The 19,232-nt window shown below is 43.7% G+C and overlaps 1 long non-coding RNA gene across 1 annotated transcript in view; it reads right to left on the bottom strand.

The window, feature by feature from the left end:
- The window catches only part of LOC126191588 (uncharacterized), a 492,063-nt gene extending 475,912 nt beyond the window's left edge, over positions 1–16,151 (bottom strand). The window contains exon 1 of the long non-coding RNA XR_007538372.1: positions 16,000–16,151. This is a non-coding gene — a long non-coding RNA (uncharacterized LOC126191588). The remainder of the gene's footprint in view (positions 1–15,999) is intronic.
- Positions 16,152–19,232: the final 3,081 nt, after the last annotated feature.

The raw sequence follows: 19,232 nt of genomic DNA, 5'->3' as shown, positions 1-19,232 counted from the left end.
AGAGAGTATGTTTCTACATCATCAGCCCCTGAGGAGCAAAAGCAGATGCGTCAGTGGGCCATTTGAACATTTGCCCCTTGACAGAATGGTGCTCACTTGGCAAAAAGAATGTCCCGCCTAAAGTGGTTTCCAGCATACTCTTATTCTATCATCGCTGTATACCGACGGGTACTGCGATTCGTCAAGTCAACGAGACATTTCTGCATGATTCGAGCTGCCAATGACGGTTTGCCTCTTGTGCATGAGGTTTGCAGTGAATTTTTGGTACACAAATGGGGTGTTGGCTTCTTTTTCCAGTATCGAGTTGTTTCTGTATGGCAATGGCTGCTCACTGGCTCCAGAGTCCAGCATCGAAATGGCTAGTGATGTGTTGCTCTTTGGCCCTTCTATTAGCTGACGACGACACAGGTTATCCGCATGTTGGCATCAACAGTGCTCTGACAGCGGCTATTTTCCCAAGATGGTGTACCAAGAAAAGGCCAATGCCTACTTGCTTGCTGTTTCTTGCGCACCGACGTTAAAACCCGCAAATTTCGTGCACTTTAACATCTTGCGCTCGACTGTTGTAGCGTTCCAAAGTTTCCTGGTGCCTTCAGCATATTCAGTTGCTGCCAAATTGCGGAACCAACAACTATCGTTCTCTTTCAGTTCGTTGTCATTTCCGTAGTGCTTTCTGCCCAAAAATCCTTCAAAATGGATAAAAGATCACTGGGGCCAAATCCTGAGGCAGTAAGTTGGGTGTTGTGAAACTTCCCAATTAAACTAACGAAGCAGTTCCTTGGTCAGCGCATCAAAATGCGGGCGAGTGTTGTGAAGAAGCACAATGGGGCGGGACAACATTCCAAACAGTTGGTTTTGAAATGTGCGGTAATGTCAGTTCAAAAATGGCTCCGAGCACTATGGGACTTAACTCTTGAGGTCATCAGACCCCTAGGAGTTACAACTACTTAAACCTAACTAACCTAAGGACATCACACACATCCATGCCCGGGGCAGGATTCGAACGTGCGACCGTAGCGGCCGCGCGGTTCCAGACTGTAGCGCCTAGAACCGATGGCCACGTAATGTCAGTGCAGGGTCTGACAGTGTACTGGTGCATTTATGATCTCTCCTTTAGGTGTAAAGGCAATGCGCAGGGAACCGTTTCAATTACTAAATACTGCAGCCTTATTCTGTTTGGTGGTCAAAATTTAGAATTTGTTTGATTTTGTTTTATTTTGTCGGGGTTGTGAATGACGTCACTACATTAACCGGCGTTTTGCTCCTGGACTTCCATGCGAATCTGGGTCCCGTTGATTGCAACAATGTGGTTCCAAAACCCCTCACCATTATTGTACCAGGCGAGAAAAAGCAATATAGCTCCCATTATTCCCCTTTTTTGTGTATGTTTCATGACTGGAGAATATTTTAGTAAAATGTTGGAGTATAAGTGGTGCAGCTTAGTACAACACTTCTTGACAGTAACGCATGTGTGTGCGTGCGAAGTCACCCACGCGACCAGAACGTTTGCTACAGTAACGCTCTGGACACAGCTGGAAACGGTTATCAGTCGAAAGTCGGTCAGGGCACCAGTACGGGATTACCACTTGTCAAAACGGCAACAAAGGCGATCATCGAGACCAGTCTCGCGATACGAAGCACCCAACCACAATTATTGGATATTAGACGGAAATTAAGGCGAGTATGTGTAAATGGAATATTTTAGAAAGATAGTGAAGCAGGCCATGTGTAACCAGATACGAGTGGGCAAAAGCCCTTAATAAGAGTGTAAAGGGAAAGCTATGAGCAGTATGAAATCAATACTAGAATATAGTAGAGGAGAGCACACAAGACAGTGTTACACTGAGGTGACAAAAGTCACGTGATAGCAATATGCACATATACAGATGACGTAGTATCGCATACACAAAGTACAAAAGAGCAATGCACTGGCGGGGCTCTGACTGTACTCAGGTGATTCATGTAAAAGGTTTCAGACGTGCTTATGGCCGCACGAGCGCAATTAACAGACTTTGAACGCGGAATGGTAGTTGGAGCTAGACGCATGGGACATTCCATTTCCATTTCGGAAACCGTTAGGAAATTCAGTATTCCGAGATCCACAACGTCAAGAGTGGGCCAAGAATACCAAATATCAGGCATTATCTCTCACCACGGACCACGCAGTGGCCTACGGCCTTCACTTAACGAGAGAGCAACGGCGTTCACGTAGAGTGGTCAGTGCTAACAGACGAGCAACACTCTGTGAAATAACGGAAGAAAGTAATGTGGCATTAATGAGCTATGGCAGCAGACAAATCGACACGAGTGCTTTTGCCAACAGCACGAAATGGCTTACAGCGCCTCTACTGGGCTCGTGACCATACCAGTTGGACCCTAGAGCTCTAGGCGACTGGAAGACTGTGGCCTGGTCAGATGAGTTCAGACTTCAGTTGGCAAGAGCTGAGGGTAGGATTACAGTAAGTCGCATATGCCACGAAGGCATAGGCCCACGTTGTCAACAAGGCACTATGGAAGGTGGTGGTGCCACCTTAATATCGTAGGCCGTATTTAGGGGGAATTGACTGGGTTCGCTGGTCGAGCTGAACCGATCATTGACTGGAAATGGTTACGTTCGGCTGCCTGGAGACTTATCTGCATCCAAACAACGATGGAATTTTTATGGATGACAGTGCGCCATGTCACCGGGCTACAATTGTCCGCGATTAGCTTAAAGAACATCCTGGGCTGTTCATTCGAATGATTTGGCCACCCATATCACCCGACATGAATCCCATCGAACTTTCAATAATTTCCACAACGAAATACTGTCTCGAAATCTGGCAGAAAACCCAAAGTGATTCTGTCATACATAAAGCACACCAGTGGCAAGACGCAATGAATACCTTAACTGTGCGATAACAACTTTGAAGTCACTGATGACAGTGCAACTAAAGCATAGTTATTAAACACGGTTTTCCGAAACTCCTTCACCAAAGAAGACGAAGTAAATATTCCCGAATTCCAGTCAAGAACATCTGCCAAGATGAGAAACATAGAAGTAGATATTCTCAGAATAACGAAGCAGCTTAAATCACTTAATAAAGGCAAGGCCTCCGGTCCAGATTGTATACCAGTCTGGTTCCTCTCAGAGTATGCTGATAAAATAGCTCCATATTTAGCAATTATATACAATCACTCGCTCACAGAAAGATCCGTACCTAAGGACTGGAAAATTGCTCAAGTCACGCAAATACCCAAAAAGGGAAGTAGGAGTAATCCGCTGAATTACAGGCCTATATCACTAACGTCGATTTGTAGTAAGGTTTTGGAACATATATTGTATTCGAACATTATGAAGTACCTCGAAGAAAATGATTTATTGACACATAGTCAGTACGGTTTCAGAAAATATCGTTCTTGTGAAACACAACTAGCTCTTTATACTCATGAAGTAATAAGTGCTATCGAGAGGGGATGTCAAATTGATTTCATATTTTTAGATTTCCAGAAGGCTTTCGACACCGTTCCTCACAAGCGTCTTCTAACCAAACTACCTGTCTACGGAGTATCGCCTCAGTTGTGCGACTGGATACGTGATTTCTTGTCGGAAAGGTCACAGTTCGTAGTAATAGACGGAAAGCCATCGAGTGAAACAGAAGTAATATCCGGCGTTCCTCAAGGAAGTGTTACAACCCATTATTGTTCCTGATCTATATTAACGACATAGGCGAGAGTATGAGTAGCCGTCTTATATTGTTTGCAGATGATGCTGTCATTTACCGTCTTGTAAAGTCATCAGATGATCAAAACGACTTGAAAAACGATTTAGATAAGATATCTGTATGGTGCGAAAAGTGGCAATTTACCCTGAATAAAGAAAAGTGTGAAGTTATTCACATGAGTACTAAAAGAAATCAGCTAAATTTCGATTACGCGATAAGTCACACAAATCCGATGGCTGTAAATTCAACTACATACTTAGGGATTACAATTACAAATAACCTAAATTGGAACGATCACATAGATAATAGTGTGGGTAGAGCAAACCAAAGACTGCGATTCATTGGGAGAACACTTAGAAGGTGCAACAGGTCTACTAAACAGACTGCTTGCACCACGCATGTCCGCTCTATTCTGGAGTATTGCTGTGCGGTGTGGGATCCGCATCAAGTGGGACTGACGGATGACATCGAAAAAGTACAAAGAAGAACAGCTCGGTGGCAATCATTAAAACAAAGGCGCTTTGCGTTGCGACGAGGTCTTCTCATGAAATTTCAATCACCAGTTTTCTCCTCCGATTGCGGAAACATTCTGTTGGCACCCACCTACATAGGGAGAAACGATCTTCACGATAAGAGAAATCAGTGCACGCACAGAAATATTTAAGTGCTAGTTTTTCCCGCGTGCCGTTCGAGAGTGGAACGGTAGAGACAGCTTGAAGGTGGTTCACTGAACCCTCTGCCAGGCACTTGATTGTGAATAGCAGAGTAATCAAGTAGATGTAGATGTTGATTTATGGGACATAATCGAGAGGTCAGTTCGCGCACAAAACTCTGCACCGGCTACACTTTCGCAGTTATAGACCGCTATAGATGCAGCATGGCTCAATATTTCTGTAAGGGTCTCCCAACGACTTGTTGAATCCATGCCACTTCTAAACGCTGCACTATGCCGGACCAAAGCAGGTCCGACACGATATACGATACTAGCTATCCGATGACGCCTGTCCCCTCAGTGTGCTTGGGCGGCGCAAATACAACTGATGAAGTGTAGCAGTTTTGCAGTTGGCTTTATATATATTACACTTGTCTCTGAGGCAGGCAAACCAGCTAGAACATCCAATAGTGATAGGAACTAGAAACCAGGTGGCTCTTGCCGCTTGAAAGCAAGGTAAAAGGGATTTCGATAGTAAAATATTTAGTATCAAGTGTGGTTTAAGTATATATGTTAAGGGTATTTGCTGGTCATACACCTCGCATATAAATCTATCTAATGGTAAGCAAACCTGGTCAAAGATTTCATGTCACTTTCCTACTTTTTGCAGATCATGGTCCCTGTCAAACATCCTTCCCAGTTTCCAACACCAAAGCTAAACAGCCAGTGAGGTTCTACTCCCTCTCGACTCCTTTGTAAAAGTTAATGAGGGAAACACAGCCGAACAATATTTTCGTTAACGTCCTGACTGATGCGCCGCATTGGTCACACCAGTTCTGTAATAGACCTGGGCCGGAACGCGACACTTCAGCTGAAAATAGTTGAGAAATCCAGCTGGCACACACTTTTGCTTAGCTCAAATCAAAGCTAACAGTTTGGTAAGGAATTGATCATTAGACTTCTGGAAAGCATAAGCTCATCCTGTCAATAGTTAAACGTCTATATGTTGAACTTTTGCCTCAATCCTTGATTTGAGTTCGTCAATCAAAACTGAAGGCCGGCCTGATTGTTTCTCATATTGAATATTCGTTCGTCCGCCGTTATACATGATGCATTTCGAACTGAGATTCTTTCGTCGCATTCCCATAAACTTCGATTGTCTGTTGGTAAATTCAGACAGGTCGCGCTTTCGTTTTTCATTCAGAACCGTATTTCGCTATGAACTGCACACCTTCGGTGAGCGATGATTTTGTAAAAAGTATTGAAACAGCACAGATATTTAACGACCGTTTCTGCTCTCCGTTAGCGTCATACTGGCGTCAAAGATTAGGAACGCCTACGAATACGGAGGTGTGGGTGGGGTCTTTAGTTTTAGAATGACCCTAGTACAGGATGTGACGACGTCTCAGTCACGTGACACGCGAGGCTATTCCATTTACCGTGGCGACAGCAGCTACATCTAACTTAATTATACATATGTGTAAATGCGTCTCCAAAAAAATGAAGCTGACTGCGCGATTGGGTTTTAATTGAACTTGCCTTGACGAATCATTGTTAACACTAGCAATTAAACAGGTCATGACAGTGATAGAGCTATTTTTAAGACCACTAGAGTGCATTGGGACGTGTGATGAAGGAGATGAACTAGTTGAGGCGTAAGTGGATTGGTAGAGCTTGGCGCTGACCACAAGAAATACGGCATCGTCGACTACTGAAAGCGGTAGGTGATACGTGCCGGTTTAGCCATATCAACGGTGCAATATAAATATAAATGTGTCGACAAAATGTAACCTACAAGCACAATGAAACGATGAAAGATAAAGAAGTTGCCGTTGTCAATAATGAAGTGTAAAGGCCGTTACAATAGAAAGAATAGAACGATGTCAGTTAGTTTTTGGTGACGGAGCTCTCAAGAAAAAATACGAGTCAGTGCCTATGTCCTCTAGATTATAGAGAAGAAAATTTCACAACTGAGTGGAGTGAGTTACTAGAATTTTGGTCGCTCGAGCTACGGCCGAAGACTCAAGCCAAAGGAACACTGATGGAAAAAAACGCTCCGCGGCGTGACCGATTAGAGCGTACGCCCACTGCACAGGCGCAGCTTGTGGCGTTCACAGGGAGACGCATAATCAATCGGAAATTACACGCCTGTATACAGGGTGTTGCGCGGCTCGGGATAGCGCCTTGATTTACGGCGAGGAATCTACGTAAATTGCCGCACCATTAGTCGGCCTGATTCGGCTGCATTTACCGCCAAACCACGGCGATTCAATTAACATGGTATTACGCGCGACAGCGCAGTTCAGATTCCGGGTCGTAATTTACGGTCGGGTCACCACGCCCCGCTGATGAATTGCGCATCGATTACATAAAAATATTTACCTTGGACCGTCCGCTAGATGATCTCGAACACGGAACATGTAATGAAGACGAGAGCGCCATGTTCTACCAGATGCCGCGTACTCTCAAGCCAGGGGTCTTCACTGACTGTTCTGGGAACTAGCGTTATCAGGAATGACCTAGCGATGTGGCGCAGTGGTTAGCACACTGGACTCGCATTCGGGAGGGCGACGGTTCAAGCCTGCGTCCGACCATCCTGATTTAGGTTTCCTGTGATTTCCCTAAATCGGTTCAGGCAAACGCCGGGATGGTTCCTTTGAAAGGGCACGGCCGTCTTCCTTCTCCACCCTTCCCTAAACCGATGGTACCGATGACCTAGCTCTTTTGTCCCACTCCCCCGGATCAACCAACCAAATAGGAATGTTTGTTTCGAAAATTAACTGGGTCATGAAATTAGAACAGAAGTAAAATGACAGCCATATGTATCTTACGTGAAACCGATAGGATTGCCCCTTCATATACGTACAAGTTAAAAGTACCTCGTCCCCAATAATGAAGCTCATAAAACGCTAGTGGGACCATTCCTAGAGTACTGCTCCGGAGTTTGAAAGCCTTGTCAAACAGACACGAGGCATGGCAGCAGACATCAGATGAATTTAGAAAGATGTTGTGAGGGTCTTAACTGCTTGGTGTAGATCATACGGAAGTCTATTAGAGATATTCATGAAAATAAACTGCGAATATCTGGAAGAGAAGGGACCTCGCGAAATCCGTGGCGGAAATGTTGAAAACCCTTATATGAGGAAGACTTGAAATAGTTCTGCTGCCTCCGTATATAGGGATCTTGCGCGTAAGATAAGAGAGATTAGAGCCCATGGACGCTTAGAGAATCGTTTTTCTTTTGTACATTAGGAGAATTAAATGGGATATCAGTAATACCGTTGAGAAGTATCGTACACTACGCATTTTACAAGTGTTGTGCCCTGTAGTGTGTATATACGTCCAGTTCATGTAGACCCAATAGATATCGACTGGCCGCCGTGTCACCCTGTGCCGTGTGACGTCATGCAGATATGGTATGGAGGGGCATGCCATTAGCACAACGCCAACGCGGCTGTTTTGGCGACTTTCCAGACCTTGGAGCCGCTACTTCTCAAAGAGTTAACTTCTCAAGTGGCATCACGATGCTGAGTGCACCCCGTACCATTCCATAAATCCTTGGCAGTACTCGGAATCAGAATCAGGTCTTCTGTATGGCAGCCAACTACGCTGACTGCTCAGCTACGGAGGCAGATTATACGGGGTGTTAGGGGGATAGGCGAAGATATGTTGATAATTGGTACCTAAATATGTAACCACTTCAGTGTGTTACCTGTTTTTCTTTTCTTTTTGTCTAACAGTCTTCCCTCAAGCACATCACAAAATTTACTACCTGAAAGAGATTTTCATTCTGCAGCGGAGTGTGCGCTGATATGAAACTTCCTGGCAGATTAAAACTGTGCCGGGCCGAGACTCGAACTCGAGACCTTTGCCTTTCGAGGGCGAAATGCAAAGGTCCCGCGTTCGAGTCTCGGTCCGGTACACAGTTCTAATCTGCCAGGAAGTTTCAAATTAATACCTGATGTTTTCTGCATAGTTGTAACTGTGCCATGAAGTCAATTACGCTTGCCAGTGTACACTAACAATTTTGCGTCCACACATCCACACTTCAATACCTGACCTGGTGAACAGGGGAAAATAATCATTAATAAATTACCTTTGCACATACTTGGAGGTACTAACCAACTTAGAAACATACCACTAATAATAGCTATAACAGTTAGTCTGCAGATAATCACCCAGTCCACTGTCCGCAGTCATCAATCGAAATATCTACTCTTATATCCCTGATACTCTGTATATGATATCCTATTTATCATTGCCACCCAAAATGACCTTTTGTCTAGGAGTAAGATACAAAATATGTAAAGGAAATGTTTAACAGGAAGATTGTCTTTCTTGTAACTTCCTTCTTTAGGAAAATGTGGACAGCAGTACGTCTAATTTAAATAGAGTCCTTTATTTTTTATTTGTTAATCCACTTTCTCTATTCAAGACCAGTTCAAAAACTCATCACAGCGTGCCATTTGACTAAACTGCCATTATGAAAAACATAACACAAAACTGCCTTTGACTCTCCTGTACAAGTATACATTGCAGGTACGTGGGCTGAAGTAGCGCGTACACCTGTTGAAGTTGACAGAAGACAAATGGCCCGACGGTAGTGCAAATTTACTTTTTCCATAACTGAATAGCATTCATAACTTCACTTCGCTGGTGGACATTGCACTCATACATACCTGCATCTCAAGACTTGACTGAACGGCACGTGTGTATCCTTCTTCTTTCCATTTGTTTATTGTCAACTCCAGTAAGTCCAAGAGTTGCCTCATTCCGGGTACCTGGAAACTGTGCTAGTATGAGGAAGTGGATTAACGAATGACAAATATATGACATTATTAAACAAAGACGTACTGCTGTTCATCTCTTCGTAACCAACAAATTTATAAGCAAGGCAATTATACTGGTTAATGTCTCCTTGGTAGCTAAACTACGATGACAACGCCGTGAGGAAATTGTTTACATCCTTAAATATTTATAGGTTAAACTCAGCTAGACGAAGTGTTTGTCTGGAAGGATAGAGGGCATTTTACATTTCCTTGTGGCGCAGTGTACCAAGGGTTTGTTTATTCAGAATGATTTAGTATTTACCTTTCGGATACAAGACTGATACTGAGTTAATAAGATGTTCGTCCTTAGGGAACAGTATACGAAAGCCTACAACTGGTCTTTTTTATATCATACCCCGATACTAACTAGGCAATCTCATGAAGATCCGTAAACTGCTCAGATATTGAAATAATCGACGTTTCGGCTGCATTGCAGCGGTCTTCCTCCTGTCACAGACTAATTCGGCAGGAAAGTTCGGGTAGTATTTTAATACTTTACGTTTCTGATGCCCTCTTAACTACATTAACGTTTTAAGTATTTTATAAGATGACGCAGCAGCAAAGACAGAGGGACTTTAATGAGACTGGCTCCGGCGGCAGAAGCCTAGATATTTATATCATTAGCTAGGCAGGTCATCGCCGTCAACCAGTTGGGCGTAGAGGCCAAAATCGATACCAAGTCAGCGTCTGAAAATGCTGTAGAGAACAAACGCTGTGACTACAGGCAACCTGAACCTAAATCAGTACCGATGAAGGCAGAATTGTCTTATGAAACGCCGTACAATCGCACATAGTTTCAAATCTAAGGCGTGGATATATGTGCAGTACGTTTGGAGCACAGCACTGTATGGTAGTGAAACATGGACTGTGGGAAAACCGGAACAGAAGAGTTTCTAAGCATTTGAGATGTGCTGCTACAGACGAATGTTGAAAATTAGATGGACTGTTAAGGAATGGAATGAATGGTTCTGCGCGGAATCGGAGAGGAAAGGAATATGTGGAAAACACTGAGCGCACAGCGAGCACGTAAAAATGCCTAGAAAGTAGTGTCTCCCGCCAAGTATGAGGGCCTGGTGAGAGATTTCGCTTGATGGTGTCCGGCCCACCTATGGGCACGCGTTTCGTTCTTCGTGAAAATACTCGGCAGCACTCTACAGGGACAATGAAGACGTTCCTGCGGCGTTTTCGATGGGAAATGTTTGATCCCCCACAACACAATCAGTAATTGGCTAGTTCTTAGTTTCATTTCTGCTCATATGAACCACCGTATATGAATACAACGTTTTGGGACAGACAATGAGCTGTAGACAAGGGTAGAGAATTGGCGGAAAGTACAGGCGGCTACCTTCTATGACGAGGGTAATGGAAGGTTAGTAAAAAGTTACGACAAATGTCCAAGTCGGAGCGGCGATTACGTAGAGAAGTAGCTTTAAGGTGCAGCTAACTACTGAAAATAAAACATTTTTGATTTTCTTAGCGGTTTCCGTTTTGCGATCGAGCAGAATTTACTTTCCCAATAGCCCGCCTAGTTCCCCACCCAGCCATTTTTATAAATGCAAAAAAAGGAAATAATCGCTTGGTGTTAGGTTGCGACTATACGGAGGGTGCTCAGAAATTTCTCTACGAAAATCTTTAGTCTTCTTCTTGGTTTTGGCACTGGTGTGGGTGCATGTCTTATCGTGAAAGATTACATCAGACGACAGTTTCCCGTGGCGTCGATTCGCAATCGCATGTCTCAATTTGGTTAGCGTTCCACGGAGTATGTCAGGTGTAATTGTTTACCCTCGGTCTATGAAATCAATCAAAAACCTGCCCTTTTCGTCCCAAAAAGGTAGCTATCATTTTTAGATTCGAGAACGGAGATTGCTTAACTTTTATCTGGTTTTTGTGAACTTGGGTGGCACCACTGCATTGACTGTTGTTTCGATTCTGCGTCGTACAATATCCACGCCTCGTCGCCCGTAAAGTGCTAGAAAAACAAGTCTTCTCCCTCTTGTCTACACGGTCCAAAAAATGTCATGCTCTACACTTCTTTGGGTCGATCATTTTTGGAACCAGCCTCACATACGTTTTGTGATATTCGAGCTGTTCAGTGACAATCCTCTAAACTCAATTCGAGCAATATTTGGGAATTTCTTAGCCAAATAATTAATTGTCAATCGCCGAACATTTCGAAGTTTTTGATTCACTTGATCAACGATGTCTTCTGCCCGAATACTGGACCTACCTCTTCGCTGTTCATCGTGAAGATCTGAGCAGCCCTTTTGAAATTCTCAACACCAATTTCACATTTATTTGTCATCCCTTATTGCAGAGCCATACGCTAGGCGTAACTGACGATGGATTTCAGCAACCTATGATCCTTTTACCAGCAAAAACCTAATCGCACCGCGCACTTCACAACAGGCGGGATCTACGATTGTCTTTGCCTTTGGAGTCTGTTCTCACTTAATGGCAAACGACTACTAAATCAAAGCACCAACAGAGTAGTTTTCTAAAGAGTCCGTAGCCAGCGCCCATGCGTGAAACTTCATTCACAACTACCATCAGTTAAATATTGCTCACCGGACGTTAGTTTTGCTACACGTCTCGTATTATCAGGACGACTTATTCACTTAATACTGGAATATTGTAAAACTATTGATTCTACATACATACTCAAGGTGCTAAAGAATACTATGATTAATTTCCCGAAAATTTTGACAAGCAATAGAGACAGTTTTGGCACAACGTCGCTTTATTTTTGTCCTCATTCCAGATTAGATAAAGTGTTTCTGCACTTCGTCTGCATTAAATAAATAAAAACCTGCAATTTGCAGTAAAGAAATGTAAACGATGGAAAGTGACATATAAATGCGATATAAACAGGGATGAACACACTGTGCGTCTCGAAATTGGAGAAATGTGTGGAACGGTTTAATCTTCTGCGCTCATCTGTCTTGATGCAGTGTATCGAATCTGTGAGGACTCTGTTTCACACCTCTGGGATTAACAGACACTCCACGAAAGGTATCTGCATCCCATTGTCTAGATACAAGTCGATATTATGCTAACCTGTGTGGTGGAGGGAACATTATGCATCAGAATTATTTCTTCCAGTTCTTATTCAATTGACGTACGCTACACAAGAAAAACACTGTCAAGATCCTCTGTATGAACGCGAAATTTTCTAATTTTTCCACCATGGCTTGCTTTATTGTTCCTGCAACCTACGCGCTGTGCTAGAAATTGAGTTAGTTTTCTCCTTATATTCCGTGTAGTAATGTAACAGGTATGCTATCACATCCATTGCACTTCCCTCTGTGTATGGAACTGAGCTAATTTTCAGTTTCCGTTTCTGTCACTTTAGGTACTCCCCAACAGTAGAATGTTAGTATTAACGGACGTGATATACTTTTTCTTCCTGTTTTATCAGCAGTAATAGTGAAAGAGACAATTACCCAATAGCAAGGACGGTGTAAATTTCCAGAGAAACACTGCAAGTCCGACAAATATTGACTGCACTGTAATTCGGACAAGTTTCTAGTTGTATCTGTGAAGAGCTAGAATCCTTAAGAATGGAGCGCTAAAGTAAATATAAGGATACACCAATATAAATGTTAAATCTCAGCCAGTTTCAGGTTAGAGAACAGAGATTCACATTCGAATAATTTTGTTTATAAGCAAAAATCCTAGATTTCTTGAAGTATGAGTGCGAGTGAAGAGGTTTTTTATCGACGTATATCTGATGGAATGCAGGTAATTACTGAAAAATACGTGGTTTGTTCATAATATTTATTCTGTTCACCAAAAATCATGGATCTTTCCACCGTGGCATGACATGTGTGTCCCAACAATATATTCAGACCGGACGAATATACGGTTCCTAAAGAGGGGTTGCGGCATTTTCAGAAATTACAGGGCCAATGGTCAGGGTGACTGACTTATCGGGCCCTGTAATGTTAGACAACACGAACTTTTTGTGTTGGCAATAGGCCAAAACTGAAAGGAACTGGCAACAACAGCCACAGTAATTTCCGAAGCCCTCCAGCTGTATCGTATGGCTTAATGAGGATTATCCTCTTGGGTAAACTGTTCTAGAGTGAAACTAATCATCGATTCACATCTCCGAGCGGTAACTACTGAGCGGAATGTTATCACCAGAAATAGTGGGAAGCGGCGTCACACATCCTCCAGACTGAAGACCACAAACAAACTATATCATCTGAAACGTTTGTGTTGTAAAACGTAGAACCATGTTGTTCTATAATTGTTAGGTTCTAGGAGTTAAACAGAAGCAGATATAATGTTCGAAAACAGTGGTCAGTCAGTAAAAATAAAATTACAGTTCCGAAATGCTTCGTACATAAATGAGAAAAATAATAATTTTGACTTAAGACAGTGTATTACTACTGACATATTTATAACATAAAAGCGACGCTCAGGGGCAGCTATCAACGTGGAATATCTACTTCTGCACTATAATCTAGTATTATACGGAGTCGAAAATAAAATCACTTCTTCAGCGAAGAATTGTAAATTGCGATACCGGTATCTTAAGCTCAGTATATATAAAGTTGGGAATGAAAATCTGTTTTTGCCAAAACTTCATTTGTTTTGTCTTTTACATTTGTCAGTCCACTGTTTTAGGAGCAGTGCAGTTTCGTGGATAAGAACGTCAGGATTTTGATTTATAGCGCCGATCGTCCGAGGGAGAATGGCCGCTAGGATTTCATCGCAGGCGTAAGTTGCGCAGAACGTAGAGCAATAGAAGTTGGAAATGATTTTGGAAACTGGTATGATCCGACAGTTACAGCAAGTTTTCGAAGGTAGTTCGGCCGGTGAAGTTGGCTATCCGTATTTGTTAGGAGAAATCTGATGTTTCACAGCACTTAACCGTGAAAAGACTATTTTTTCATAGAGCTCATTATGGGTACGTATTACTTATTATGATAAGCGACTGACAGTCTTTCTCTTAGTGGGCACCAAAGCCATAAATATCCTGGATGAAGATGTATTTTTCGACTTAGGCAGTAATGTTTATGAAGAGCTCTTTTTAGGTACGCATGTAGTTTCAGTTTAAAAAGCCCATTTCCAGTGTTCATCCGGAGCAAGGTGTTCTAACAATACCACCACTTGCAAAGTAGGTTAGAAATCAAATTAATAATGTGGCTCACGCAGCATATGTTCGCTTTATCGGGCAACAACAAAGTTATTGACTGTGGATGGTATCATTAGAATGGAAATAATGACGTCACTGTAAAAAAGTCATTAATTTTGGCACTTATCTTGAATGGATTCCCACGAAAATGTCGTCGAAGTTGTTATGGCTCATCTTGTTGATTCTAGGGTGATTCCACTTTGACTGCTAGAAGGTCCAGATCTGTATTTTAGCAATATTTGAAGACCTAACAAATGCGTTTTTGAAGAAATTCTTAATGATCAAACAATCCCAGATCAGAACAATGGAATGCCAGAAATAATTTCTGACTTGGTGTTCACGATCCACATTTTTATTAAACTTATTGTAAATTCACATATACTTCTTCTTAATTGTCACATCATCAAGAAAACAGTTTTGTATTAATCTTCATATATTTAATTTCCACTTTAACCAAACACAAGACTTGACTGTTCGTTCACAAAGCGAAATAACAACTTCTGAAAAGTGAAACGAAGACTGCTCTGTGTGCATTCGCGCCAAAACGGTTACAAGTAAGTCAAAGATTATGACAGTCTGACAGAAATGAATGCACACAAGAACCATATCACTGTAATATATCGATACATCGGAGTACCTATACATTAATAAAACCAAATGTGAATATTGTCACAAAAATATGTCTGTTACTTCGCAGAAAAGTAGTACGATATTACTGGTATCGAGAACTGGGGTTGGAGTGCCGTAATGGTCACGTAAATAAAGAACCATTACAGTGTCATACATATGAATTTAGTTGCGAGCTCGCACGATACGTTAGGGCTTGTGGCTGTTTGTAAATAAACCAGCATGAAAGATACAACATCGAATGAATTCGCTGCCATTTTCATGCGAGTGTCACCTCGCTCTGGGTTACCATTCGAAAATGGCATTCTAAGTTGAAATTCGTTGTGTGTGCAACAAGTAGAAAAATGTCGTCTTTATTTAGGTACAGAGCAGTAGTTGAGTCTTGTAGAGTTCTGTGTACGCAGTTTGTTAAAGTAGTAGCACTTTGGGAAAGTGTAGAGCATTTTACTAAGGAGCGAACGCAACGAGAAATATAAATATCGCACACATGCGCTAGCACGAAGTTGTCGCGGTGCGTGATAAACAGCCATGAAGGAAGGCAAAATGGCGCGTGTGAAGAACATGACGCATGCGCTTGAGCCACGGCCTGATTGGGTGGGGAAGTGGAGGCGGCAGTGGCACAGTAAAAATGTGGAGTGGGGCTGGCTAGGGGTGGGGAGGGGGAGGGGGATGAGGAGAAAGGACGGCGAGCCTCACTGAGAGACGAGTAATGACGTCATATGCAGTCGCACTGTTGGGCACGAATGGAGGCGTTACTGCCGCATTAGGGGATTGTGGTATATTAGACAGCTGACACTGAACTGTTTCGTAAACAGTTGATTACAGTCCCCAGTAATAGTCTATATCACTGACTATGAAGTTAAAAGTCCACTAGTGCGACTTAAAATTCAGTTTGTGATCTCCGTCCGTGAAGATGGTCAGATGTGACGCCGAATACCAAACGAGCCATTGCAGGACAGAACTCGAAAGCGCGGCGGTTAGCTATTCATAGGTCACACGGAACCGGCAGAACAAGTTTCTGGTAAGTCATGCTCGGCGAAGAGTTACCTGTCTCGCTAGAAGTGGCGCATCCACCTATCGCTCCTTCCGGTCCCGGCGGGCCACAGGTGCGCCTGTAGAGGTCGCTGGATGCTGCGGGCGCAGCGTAAAGACGCGCCCAGACACTCGCTCCGCTAGAACCAAACTAGACGCGACGGCGCGGGCACAAACGAGAAGCATTTGGTCTGAAGGAGAGCTGTCAGCGCGACTGGTCGGTGGAAACTAGCTAAACCCGCTCGCCCGCATATAGGACGGCCGGTCTTAACGGGCTGCACGCGCCGATCCCGGCCTTTATTGGTTATTCGGCATTTTCCAGCTAGCAGGTGGCACTCGGCCTTCCTGCGGTTCCTGTCGGTCTCCCGGACCGGCTACCGTTCACTAGGCTAGGCCTTGGACGACATAGAGCCACCCACGAACGGGACAGGTTTAGCTCTCTGGGTGCCCTTCCAGCGTAGAGGTCTAATCCACCAACACTAGTACACGCCCCTTGCCTTCAAAACGTCTTTCGCTCATTAAAAGCTAATACTAAATGTTAAGATCCAGAAATACACTACTGGCCATTAAAATTGCTACACCACGAAGATGACGTGCAACAGATGCGAAATTTAACTGACAGGAAGAGGATGCTGTGATATGCAAATGATTAGCTTTTCAGAACATTCACACAAGGTTGGCGCCGGTGGCGACACCTGCAACGTGCTGACATGACGAAAGTTTCCAACCGATTTGTCATACTCAAACAGCTGGTCACTGGCGTTGCCTGGAGAAACGTTGTTGTGATGCCTCGTGTGACGAGGAGAAATGCGTACGGTCACGTTTCCGACTTTGATAAAGGTCGGATTGTAGCCTGTCGCGATTGCGGTTTATCGTATCGCGACATTGCTGCTCGCGTTGGTCGAGATCCAATGACTTGGCAGAATATGGAAACGGTGGGTTCCGGAGGGTAATCGGAACGCCGTGCTGGATCCCAACGGCCTCGTATCACTAGCAGTCGAGACAACAGGCATTGTATCCGCATGGCTATAACGGATCGTGCACCCACGTCTTGGTCCCTGAGTCAATAGATGGGGACGTTTGCAAGACAACAACCAACTGCACGAACAGTACGACGACGTTTGCAGCAGCATGGACCATCAGCTCGGAGACTATGGCTGCGGTTACCCTTGACGCTGCATCACAGACAGGAGCGCCTGCGATGGTGTACTCAACGACGAACCTGGGTGCACGAATGGCAAAACGTCATTTTTCGGATGAATCCAGGTTCTGCTTACAGCATCATGATGGTCGCATCCGTGTTTGGCGACATCGCGGTGAACGCACATTGGAAGCTTGTATTCGTCATCGCCATACTGACGTATCATCCGGCGTGATGGTATGGGGTGCCGTTGGTTACACGTCCCGGTCACCTCTTGTTCGCATTGACGGCACTTTGAACAGTGGACGTTACATTTCAGATGTATTACGATCCGTGGCTCTACCCTTCATTCGATCCCTGCGAAACCCTACATTTCAACAGAATAATCCACGACCGCATGTTTCAGGTCTTGTACGGGTCTTTCTGGATACAGAAAATGTTCGACTGCTGTCCTGGCCAGCACATCCTTCAGATCTCTCACCAATTGGAAACATCTGGTCGATGGTCGCCGAGCAACTGGCTTGTCACATTACGCCAGTCACTACTCTTGATGAACTGTGGTATCTTGTTGAAGCTGCATGGGCAGCTGTACCTGTACACGCCATTCAAGCTCTGTTTGACTCAATGCCCAGGCGTATCAAGGCCGTATTACGCCCAGAGGTGATTGTTCTGGGTACTGATTTCTCAGGATTTATGCACCCAAATTGCGTGAAAATGTAATCACATGTCAGTTCTAGTATAATATATTTGTCCAATGAATTCCCGTTTATCATCTGCATTTATTCTTGGTGTAGCAATTTTAATGGCCAGTAGTGTATGATATCAATGCAGTGAATTTTTTGTCTGTATTTCTGGCTGAAACAACTTTTTCTTTTTTTTTACCGTGAGGGGTAGAATTTGCACTCTAGGGGAACCCTGTCACCTGCAAACATTGCAGGACTTGTTCGTGTTGCTACAGGGTAGTTCGCACAAGAATATCGTTCGATGACAGACTCCGTATATTCACTCTAATGCAGCAGGGAATGAAACAGGTGAACAGTGAAGTGCCAAAGTTTGTGTGATCAAGACGGATCTGTAAAATAAAGTGTCAAAATATGGTGACGGACTTATTTTCAGACTTTATGCTTCATTTGATAAACCAATCTTTGTCGACTAGGCAGCAGCAGGAGACAAAGTTTCTTTCGGATGAGACCTAACTGTATCGTTGAACCGTCACACTTATAAAGGGCCCCGCGGGGTAGCCGTGCGGTCTTGGGCGTCTGGTCACGGTTCCCGGGGCTCCCCCTGTCGGAGGTTGGAGCCCTTTCTCGAACATGGGTGACTGTTGTCCTCAGTGTAAGTTAGATTAAGTTGGATTAAGTAGTGCGTAAGCCTAGGAAGCGATGACCTCAGCAGTTTCGTCCCATAGTCCTTACCCCAAATTTCCAATTTACTCATAAAGGCTTTTCAATCATGTTTCCGGATAGCCGCTGGAAACACCTTGTACCAATACTTGGGAGGATGACCTGTATAAAGCATTGGGACATCATCCTTGCTTGCACAGTGACTTTATTTGGTGAAGATACTGGAGCGGGGTTCACGCTGATGGACGTCAGTGCGCCGCCCAATAGTCACGATCTTGTGAACGCCTTCCATAGTGGAGCATACAATCAGTAAAATAGAATGGCCTCCATATTCTACAGATATGAGCTGCATTGGGAAAGTATGGGTCATTCTAAAACGAGTGGTTTGCAATCGTCCTGTCCCACCAGAGACCTTACAGGGCGTCATAGTGGCCGATGTGCGGGGAATGACACAATATTCCTTACGCTCATCTGGACAACTTGGTAAGGAGTATGCCTAATCGCATTCAGAAGTGTCTCCAGTTACGAGGAGGGCCTATTTATTCATAAGCAATGTGATATGCAAGATTACTGTGAGAAGAAACTGCATCGTTTGCAGTGGAATGTTTTGTAATGTTACTGTTTGCTATTTTTTGTTTGTCTTTATTAATGGAAAAGTGTTTATCTTGTTAATTTTTGTTGTGTTATGACTGTACCTGACAGAATAAAATTAGTTTTGTCGCCTGTTGTGTCCAGTAATGATAATAAAGCCATGTGCAACATTT

The sequence above is a fragment of the Schistocerca cancellata genome, chromosome 6 (genome assembly GCF_023864275.1).
Source record: "Schistocerca cancellata isolate TAMUIC-IGC-003103 chromosome 6, iqSchCanc2.1, whole genome shotgun sequence".
Classification (NCBI taxonomy): domain Eukaryota; kingdom Metazoa; phylum Arthropoda; class Insecta; order Orthoptera; family Acrididae; genus Schistocerca; species Schistocerca cancellata.
Note: the sequence above shows the minus strand (reverse complement) of the source record. Positions and strands in the feature narration are given on the sequence as shown.